This window comes from Cupressus sempervirens, chromosome 5 (genome assembly GCF_028749045.1).
Source record: "Cupressus sempervirens isolate cs-2001-9-10 chromosome 5, ASM2874904v1, whole genome shotgun sequence".
In the NCBI taxonomy this organism is placed as follows: Eukaryota; Viridiplantae; Streptophyta; class Pinopsida; order Cupressales; family Cupressaceae; genus Cupressus; species Cupressus sempervirens.
Genome location: NC_143122.1, coordinates 993,111,309 through 993,122,224, shown reverse-complemented (window position 1 = coordinate 993,122,224; position 10,916 = coordinate 993,111,309). Strand labels below are relative to the sequence as shown.

General features: G+C 35.1%; 1 pseudogene; it reads left to right on the top strand.

The window, feature by feature from the left end:
* The first annotated feature begins 9,509 nt into the window (after positions 1–9,509).
* LOC149559262 (pentatricopeptide repeat-containing protein At2g03880, mitochondrial pseudogene) lies at positions 9,510–10,202 on the top strand (annotated as a pseudogene).
* Positions 10,203–10,916: the final 714 nt, after the last annotated feature.

The following is a 10,916-nucleotide window of genomic DNA, read 5'->3' as shown; positions in this document are numbered from 1 at the left end:
GCTAAAGATTCTAATGATTCTAATGATGAAGAAGAAGATAAAATTGTCTACATTGCTATGAAAGATGAGTTTGATAATGATGAGAAAATGTCACTCATTTCTCATATGAGTAAAAATGATACATGGATCATAGATAATGGTTGTTCTCATCACATGACTAGTGATAAAACTAAGTTTGAATACTTTGAAGACTATGATGGTGGCAGTATAAGATTTGGTAACAATGAACTTTGTTGTATAAAAGGAAAAGGAAGAATCTCACTAACCAAGGAACTTGAATGTGATAACACATATTGGGTAGAAGGACTAAAGCATAATTTTTTGAGTGTGGCACAACTACTCAATAATAGATTCAAAGTAGAATTCATGCATGGAAAAGAAAGATTGCTGGATGGCAAAGAAAAACTGATTGGATCAGACACTCAAACAAAAGGTCACTTATTTTATCTTGAACTTGGTGAATGTTCATGTTTCATTGCTCAAATTGAAGAAATTTGGTTATGGCATAGGAGGTTGTGTCATGTAAACTTTGACAACTTAATAAAGATTAGTAAATTCAAGAAAGTAAGAGGCATTCCTAACATAAAGAAACCTGAGGTCGGTCTATGCAAGAATTGTCAGATTGGTAAAATAAAAAAGACTAGTTTTAAAAGTAAAAACTATCAGTTTGAAGATATATTATAAATTGTGCATACTAATTTATGTGGACCCATTGGAATTAAAAGCTATACTGGAGAAAAGTTCTTCATTCTTTTTGTTGATGATTACTCAAGAATGATGACTTTCATGTATCTAAGGAACAAATCAGAAGCATTTGAGAAATTCAAATGGTATTTGCCCAAAGTAGAAAAGGAAATAGGGAAAAGATTGAAATGCTTGAGGTCAGACAGAGGTGGAGAATTCATTTCACATGAGTTCAATAACTTTTTCATTGAAAGAGGAATCAAAAGACAAGTATCAGCCCCTAGAACTCTTGAGAAAAATGGAATAGCTGAAAGGAGGAACAGATCTATCATGGATTTGCAAGAACCTTAATGATTGAAAAGAGCATTGCTATCAAATACTGGAAGGAAGCTATCAGCACTGCAGTTCATACCTTGAACTAAGCACAGCTAAAAAAGGACTCATTCAAAACTCCCTATGACTAATGTAAGTTATCTAAAAGTATTTGGAAGTAAATGTTACATTTTGAAAGAATCTAGAAAAGGAAAATTTGATGTGAAAAGTGATGAAGGAATATTTTTGGGATACTCTTGCAAAAGTAAAGCATATAGATGTTTGAACTTGTCTACTTACAAAGTCATAGAAAGTGCACATGTGAAAGTTGATGAGTTTGCAAAAAGGACTAAAGAAGAAAGAAAAATGGAACCAGAAGATTATAGAAGGTTTTTTTCATTGAACTTGATATAGTACTAGTCAATCAGGAATCTTCTACTCCTAAGTCATTAGTAACCAAGTTATCGGAAGTTCAAACTGAGCTACAACAATCTGAGTTACATTCAGATGCTATCGAGCAAGTGTCTATGGAGTCTGAAGGACCCAAGCCAATATCTATTGAGCCAATATCTACCGAGCTAGAATAGCCAGAACATGAAGTTGAAGTGCAAGAAGATAACAATGAAATTCATTCAAAAGGAAAGGAACCTGTATTAGCAAAATATGTTAGGAGACATCATTCAGTAGATCAGATCATTGGAGACAAATTTGAAAGAACCATGACAAGAAGTAAGTTGAAAGGTACTTGTTTACTTGCTGATTTTGAACCTAGAAATATCAAAGATGCATTGGGAAATGATAGTTGGATTGAGGCTATGAATGAAGAGATAGAGAAGATAGAGAAAAACAAGACATGGACTCTTATACCTAGGCCTAAAGATAAAAATGTGATTGGAACTAAGTGGGTATTCAAAAATAAGTTAATTGAAGATGATAAGGTATCAAGAAACAAAGTTAGACTAGTATGCAAAGGATATGCTCAAGAAGAAGGAATAGACTACAAAATTTTTTTTGCTCCTATTGCAAGATTGGAAGGATTCAGAACTTTACTTGCATATGCTGCTCACAAAGGATTCAAAGTTTATTAGATGGATGTCAAGTCAGCATTCCTCAATGATATACTAGATGAAGAGGTTTACATTGAACAACCTGAAGGTTTTGTTGGTCCAAATAAGAAGAACATGGTCTGCAAATTATACAAGGCATTGTATGGTCTGAAACAAGCTCCTAGATCATGGTATAAAAGATTGCATAACTATCTTATTCAAATTGGTTTTCAAAGAACTAATGATAACAGTAACTTGTATATAAAGGAAGGATCAGATAATAAGATTGTCTTGGCAAAAATATTTGTAGATGATACTATTTTCATAGGGAATAATGATCTTTGCAAAGAATTTTTAGAGAAAATGAACAAGGAATTTGAAATGTCTATGTTTGGTGAGATCAAATTCTTTGTTTGTCTTCAAATTCAAAAGAATAAAAATGGTATCTACATCATTCAATCAAAATACATCAAGGAGATATTGAAAAAGTTTGGTATGGAAGACTGTAAACCAGTTGGGACTCTTATGTGTACTAGATTAAAACTTACTAAGGAAGATGAATCAAAAGAAGTAGATCAAACATTGTATAGATCTATGATTGGAAAGTTGTAGTATGTAGTTCATACTAGGCAATATATTGCCCTTGCAATTGGTATTGTAGCAAGATTTTTAGCAAAACCAAGAGAAAATCACATGATGGAAATCAAAAGAATAATGAGATATTTGAAAGGAACTAAAGATTATGATTTATGGTACAAATTTGGAGGTAATCTGGATTTGAAAGTGTTTATTGATGCTAATTGGGAAGCAAACCTTGATGACAAAAAAAGTACAAGTGGAGGAGCATTCTTTCTTGGAAAGAGGTTGGTTTCTTAGACAAGGAAAAAGTAGAATTGTACATCCCAATCTACATCAGAGGCAGAGTATGTTGCTACAGTAGTAAACTATTTAAATATTGTTTGGTTTAAACAGTTGTTGGAAGGCATGAAGGTGGAAATCAAAGAACTAGTTGTTATGTTATGTGATAATACAAGTGTAATCAACATATCTAAAAATCCAATGATGCATTCCAAAACCAAGCATATTGCAATAAAATATCATTTGGTCAGAGAATTGGTGCAACATAAGGAGATCAGATTGGAATATGTCCATACAAAGGAACAAATTGCTGACATATTCACAAAGCCATTACCTAAGGATGCATTCTTGTATCTAATAGGTAAGTTAGGGGTCACTCCCCTATCTGAAGTTCACTAAAATGAAGTTTTAGTGATGCATCAATGCATACCAAGTTGAAGATCTATTAGTTGATGTAGCATAATCAAGAAATATTGCATATGAATCAGTACTAAAGGTACCTTAAAATTCATTTGAGTTGTGTTTTCTTTGGCATGTGTTGTCAAAGAGGGAGAGTTTTACTGTCATATCTTTCTAAAAAAAATTTGAGAGGAAGAGTTTTCTATGTAATTCCTTCATAGAGGGAGATTACTGAAAGAGGGAGAGTTTGCTATCTAATAGAGAAAATTGTTCTAAAAAAAACACTTGTTTTCAAATTTCATTCTACTATGACATGTTGTGTTTCCATCAATGCCAAAGAGGGACATTGTTGGATACAATTGTTGATTTTGTATTGTCTTTGATGTTACACAAATATCATATTAGTCATCAAATAGAGTCTACCAAGATTAGTTGATCAAAAAAGCAATTTATAGTGTCTATTGAATGTTCCTGAACATTACAGAGTAAAGTCAGTTCTTACTGAGCTCACTTGGGCATCAAAGGATTGTGTAGCAGAAAGTTAGTGTTAACCAAGCTCCCAAGGTTAATGAAGAAAAGTTAATGTCTACCAAGCTCACTCTAGCATCAAAGGATTTTGTAGCAAAAAGTTAATGTCTACTGAGCTCATTCAAACATCAAAGGATTTTGTAGCAGAAAGTTAGTGTTAACTGAGCTCCCAAGGTTAACAAAGAAAAGTTAATGTCTACCAAGCTCACTCAGTCATCAAAGGAAATGTGGCAAAAAGTTAGCTTCTACCAAGCTCACAAGTTAGCAAAGGAAGGTCAGTGCTAACCGAGTTCACTCGGTCTCCAAAGGATTTTTTTAAGGTTTGTAGTGTTTACCAAGCTTCACTTGGTTAACACTAGAAAACCATTCTAGAGTAGTGGTTACCAAACTAGGTCGGCCAGCGAAGGATTTTATTGTTTTGATATTAAGTTCAATTTTTTTGTACAATAAATGTATCCAACTGATGTAATGATTTTTTCAGTTGTTGTAACTTATATTTGAGCTGACTTGATAATTTGAAAGGTATATATAGATGTTCAAGTTGTGAATTCAAGCATGAAAGTGAATATATGGATGAGGATGGAATAAGCGAATATTGAACAAATTTTGATGAAGGATTAGATATCTTGGAGGAGCTACAAAGTTGTATTCGATCAATAAGGATCCAGTAAAGCATAACAGATATCTATAATCAGCAAAAGATAAGTTGCATATCATTCAAGTCACTTCAATGTTTCTTTCTAATCATTATAATAGTGAATCCAGAATCTCTTTACAGAGTCAGTTTAATAGCCATTTTGTAAATCCTCTAACAAGGTGATAGTTTAGTTGAATTATTCTAAAGACCTCTAACCAGGCCACTCCTAACAAGGTGATTAAATCCTCTAACAAGGTCACACCTAACACTATATATTTGTAACCTTTAACAAGGTTGGATCCTAACAGGGCTCACTTCAAAAGAGTGAAAAATTGGTAACTAGTTACTTGGTAGTTTTTTCCATATTGGGTTTCCATGTTAAATCTGGTATCACTTGTGTTCATGTTATTTATTTTATTCATACATGTTAATCACTTTGAATGCTTAATAAGTTAACAACACATCTACAAGGTTTTAGCCTTTATCTACGTGGCTATCGAGTATAAATAGTGATTAAATATCAAGACATCTCAAGGATTTGTGGTTTTATTTTTGTGATAACTAATTCACCCCTCCCCTCTTAGTTACTTCATCTATATTTCCAACAATGGTTCAAGATGTTAGAAGGTGTTACAATTGCAAAATTGGAGCTATAGGAGATATGGAGATGAGGGAAGTGTTGGGCATTCATTTTTCATGAGGTCAACAACAAGAGTCCATAGTGTAATTCCTCTCTTGAAAAGAAAATCTTTTTAAGGACCCACTCCAAGGTTTAGTATTTGTCTTGCGACATACCAAAATCCACTCAGTAGAAGATAAATGTGATTGTTCATGAGGAGGCCTTTGCTAGTTCTAAAAAATTGTTTATCTTGGAATTGAAGTAAAATCTATTCACTATCTCAAAATATCAGACCAAAAGAACAATACTTTTCTATTTTTCTATTTTAAAATGAATGCAACTCTAATAATGCAGCTACTATGAGGTCCTATTCTAAAAAAGAAGTTAGTAAAGAAAATAATGAAACTAAAAGCAAATAACATGAAATCAAATGACTTTGAAATTAAAATTCCTAAATGGACATAATCTACAGAACACAACATGATGCGAGTTAAACCTTCAAAGAAATCAGTAGGAAACCAATGAAAATAGGAGCAATGCTTCTTAGAATCCACTGATGCAATTGTTGGTGAGAATCTTTAAGAAATCAAATGATTTTTCACTCTTCATCGAATCACAAGGCCACAGAAAGTGCGCTCATGCGAGACAAAAAGCTATGTAGACACAATCGGGTGATCTCTTCTCAAGCTCGTTATGTTAGCAGAATTCATATATCTATAGAAAACACTAGAACTAAAAGATTTCACATATAGAAACAATGCAATAAACCTTTGGCTCAATCACAATCTCATGAATCAAATCCACAAAACAATGACACATTCAGGAAAGAATAACTACACTCTAAATGCTAGCACCAAAAGCATAACTTTATTGCATAATAACGACAACCCTTCTTTTATTTTACAATGGGGTATTTATAAGAAATTATCTCCTCAATTTTTGTTAAGAGTGAGAGATATCTTGATGCAATAAAATTCTTTTAAAACATTTAAACAAACTAAATATATACAAACTAACAATCTAACTGATGCTTAGAGGCACTCCATCCATATTTTATTCATGAATTGGATGCATGACTCCTTTAGATGTCAAAAAAAAAAAAAAAAAGAATGATAAAGAAAGTAAGAGGAAGCCATCAGTCAAAGTGGAAGTACATGGAGGTATCAAAAATGGAAACTGGCCCTTCAATAGGCATGTGTCAGAGTTAACTTGCCATCAGAATGCACTCCCAATGCATGGAAAGTGCTATTTTTGGAACTGGGAGTCAACTGTCAATGCACCTCTAAATTTTAGAGCTACAAAGTTGCGGAGCTATGGACTGGTGGACCTACAGAGCTAAAAAGCTACGGACATTGACTGGGTCAATATCTAAAAAAAATTACTAAGTGTCAAAATTAAAATTCTGGCATCTAGGTTTTGTTCATCTTTATCTCAAAGCTATGTTTAGATGTTTGCCATTGAATTTCTCTGTAATCTCAATAATCTTAGCAGCATCTAGAAGATCCAAAGCCTCATACTTTTCTTTGACCTTCTATCTATAGTTTTCCACCTCAATTCGAGTTCCTACAAAATCTTCGAGTTTGGTGTCCAACTCTAACACTACTTCCTCCGTCCTGAAGGCTTGTCTGATGTTTTCATCACTAGCTGCTTCCTCTAAAGTCTTTCTAAAATTTTCCACAACTACCTCAATTGGAAATAGTTTCTCTCATTCTTCATCTTCAAAAATGTCCAAGCATGCATCACTGTACAACTTTTTTGCTTCCAAAATTTTCTCTCGGGCTTGGTCCTTTAGCCTATGTATCTCAACATGCAATATTTCCATCACTTTATTTCTATCTATAATCTTTTCTATCCAATCATCTATCATGTCTAACTCCTCTTTGGTATATACATCAACCAAAATGCGATACATTTTCCCTTTTATGGCTTGTAGAGTTTGTAAATCTTTACTCCATGCCCATACCTCATCCATGATACTGAAGTCCTACCTCAAAATTGCCATGATCTTATCAACATTCTCTTGTGTAGCATGCAATAACCTCAAACTTCCTATGATTATAGTAACACCCATATCCTCAAGGTTGTCTCACCAATCTTGACAAGCTCTCAAAAATGGACTAAGCCATTCACCTTCCCCTTTTCTAAGAATGGTATTCAAAGTCTCCTCAGGGCATTTAGAATAGAGAGGACCAATAACTTCACCTAAATATCCCTTTAAGATCTCAACTTGCCTTCGAAGTGTTCTAATTTCAATCTCATCCTATTCCATATGGCTAAGAACTTCCTTGACTCCCATAGTCATCACTTGTCATGATGTATCCCATGTGGGCTATCCTAACATAATATATTTTACTTCATAGTCCTCAAGACTAATAGCTTCTGCATCTATACCTTCTGGAGGGTGAGCCACTTGTGCAAATAAGTCCTAGTTCCAAGTAGTAGTAATGAATGCAAATGTTGTTGCATCATGTAATGTAAACTCGGGCTTGTTCAAAATTTTTGCAATGTCACAAATATCATCCTCTAAAGCACTAAATTGATACATGGCACTTCTCATTATTTCCTTCCAAATAAATCTTGGAATATGTCTTTCTATAACCTTGACTCTAGATGATGAAGGGATGTGTTCAAATACCTCCTTCCCTCTATTTTTGTTTCTTGGAGTCTCCTTTTGTGAGGGTTCTTCTTCTATAGTCTTAGTTTCTATAGATCTCGTAGTTTGATCCTCAACTTCTTGAGAAGGTTGTTGTATACATTCTACTATTTGTGCTTCTTTTGATAGCTCATCAGTAACCCTTGGTTTTGGTTGCCCTTGTAATGATTATTCCTTCTGAACATGTTCTTCTGAACTCAGAGGTGGAGGTGTTACTAAAACCTTATCTACCATCATAACCTGAGGTGAAGATGGGGGAGTGAGATGAGGAACTTGTGTCTTGGGTGGCATCTACGTCCAATCTTGCTATTGAAGTTTAGTTGTAGGGGTATCTTTGATCTTATCTCCAACTAATTCTATACCCACTAGCATGAAATCAAAATTTGGGATGGAGAGAACATCATCAGCTAGTTCCCTTTGTTCATTCACCCATCATTGTACTTCATCTTCTGAAGAAGAGAGTTCTACCATTTTAGCTTGGGTGGGTGGTGGGGTATTTGTGACACTCTTCCTTCTTTCCAATTCTATGGCTTTGGTCAGTCGAGTTCTCCTTTAAGGAGGCACTTTCTCCTCCTCTTCATCTGAATTTATTTCCCCTTCATCTAATTCTTCCTTGAGAATGGTTTGTGGAATAGATGGACTAGACACTAATCTTTTACGAGCTCTTTGCCTCTTGTTCATTCTAACCTTAATCCTCTTTTGTTTTTGTAGAACTAGAGGAGAAATGGGCTCTTCATGCACTAGATAAATGGATGTCTCTAGAATTTCTCCTTCTTCTTGTTGACTTGAAAAAATAGGAGGCAATAGAAATTCAACCTGAATATGAGAAGCTCCACCATCTTGGGGCTCTTGGGGACTCGATTCCTATCGTTGGGAAGGGGCCTGTTCTTCAACATGCTCTGCCTAAAACCTCTGAGGAGAGGCTCTCTTCCTCTTTCCCTTCTTCTCTGGAGGGTGGTAGTATCAAACTGGATGATCTAGCTAGTAGACTATTTGTGGCCTCATAGGAGACTGGATCACAAAGATAACTGTTGGGACTGAAAATTGCATGCTTCATTTTTAGTCACATTTTGAAAATTTTGAAAAATCATGTCCTAAAGTGCCTTTTATGCATGTGGTTAGTTGGTAGCTTGAGGCCTAGATGGTGTTTGAGTGGCTTAACACCTTTCATTTGACATATGCATATGATCCAAAATGTTATTTTTCCATCCCGAATCATTCTGTGAAGTCCCATTTTGAGCTAGTGTCAAAATTTGCAATTCTACCAAGTGTCAAATAGCGATCAGAGGCCCAGTTTGCATCTGAATATCTTTTACCCAAGACTATGTCATGACTAGTCACTTTGGGGATGTTTATTTTCCATAATAGAGAACCTATGTTTCAATTTTCAAGTCATTTCAAATCCGTTTGACTAGGTTTTGCACCCCGCAAAGTTGGTCATTTATTGTTTTGTGCATTTAACTAGTTCACAATTCTGGGAAGCCCTGTTCGACCAATAATATCTTTAACCCAGTTAACCCAAATGAAAAAATTCTTTTTGCATTGTGTTCTAAGGGTAAGAAACTTCATATGCTCCAATTTTGAGATCATGTCGAATCCATTTGATCAGTTTGCTAAACATGATCAAAAACTCAGTTTGCATTGGTTTGTTACGGCTAAGGTATCCAAATTGATCTGTACCCCTGTTCGGCATGTTATAACTTTGATCCTGTGATTGGCTAGCCTAAATGGATTGTACCATTGTGTTGTTTCCTAGAAATCCTTGAAGTAGACATGTATGCAAAATGTGGAATCTTACACAAGGCAAATGAACTGTTTGGCAAAATGCTTCAAAGAGATGTAGGTTCATGGACTGCAATGATTACAGGGTATGCACAAAATGGTTTTTGCAAGGATGCCTTGAAACTCTTTGAACTAATGAATCACTCTGGAACATATCCTGATCATTTAAGCCATGCTTGTGTTTTATTAGCATGCAGCCATGCAGGTTTGGTGGATGAGGGCTGCAAATACTTCAATGGCATATGTGATTCTTATTGCATTGTACCTACAACTGATCACTATGTTTGCATGATCAACCTTCTTAGCCGTGCTAGCTATCTTAAGGAAACTCTAAGCTATATCGTAAAAATGCCAATAAAGCCTGTGGCATTTGTGTGGATGTGTTTGCTTGGTACATGTAGACCACATGGAAATCTAGGATTAGGAGTATTTGCAGCAACTCATCTTTTTGAGCAGAACCCTACAGATGCCACGATTTATGTTTTTCTGTTAAGAAATTTGATAAAAGATAAAGGAATAAAAAAGATGCCCAGATGTAGTTGGATTGAAATCGATAAACTAGTACATGCTTTTTGTGTGGGAAAATATAGCACACCCATAGACATTGGAGATCCATGCAAAGTGTGGGCAATCTATATTGGCAGTTTAAGGCACCAAGGCATTTTCCTCTGCATAGGAAAATGAATTATTTTTCTGCCACCATTGGGCCAAGCTGGTGATTGCATTTAGATTTTCAAGCACGCCCTCTAGGAAAACAATTAAGTCATTAAAAACCTCCGAGTATGGGTTTACCAGGACATGCAAAGAAGTTTCCATCCAAGATTGTTCACGAAAAATTGCTATAAGAGATATGTATAGATTGCACTATTTGAAACAAAAATAATGCCCTTACGAAGATGTTTTGAGATCTTGAGTGAAGCAAGATCTAGCAAATGTGTTTGAGAAGGGATTGCGTTTCATTTCTGGTTCATAGAAGAAAACAAAATTCTGAGTTCATAGAGATCTAGACCATGCTGTTGACTTCATAGAGATCTAGACCATGTAGGAAGATAGAAGAAGTGTCTTAGATAAGGGAAGAGCATTGACTTGAAATAAAGATTCACGCCACCAGTGAAGCAACCCTGCACAAAGAAAAGACAGAGATAAAATGCAAGCAAAAAAGTTAAAAGCAGCAGGCATATTAACACAAGCTCTCACGCATCAAAAGAAAACAGGGGAAGTGATTGGTAGTAGACTCATGTTGAAAGAGATAGACAAGGAAGCCATCCATGTTTCAAAGAACCCGCAAATTCAATGTTAAGGGCAGAAGGAAGCCGCGCAGTGCAGAGTATGCGAAAAGCAATAATCCCACATCACTCACAGGAGGGTACCTTTTAATATTTAAATACAATAGCATGC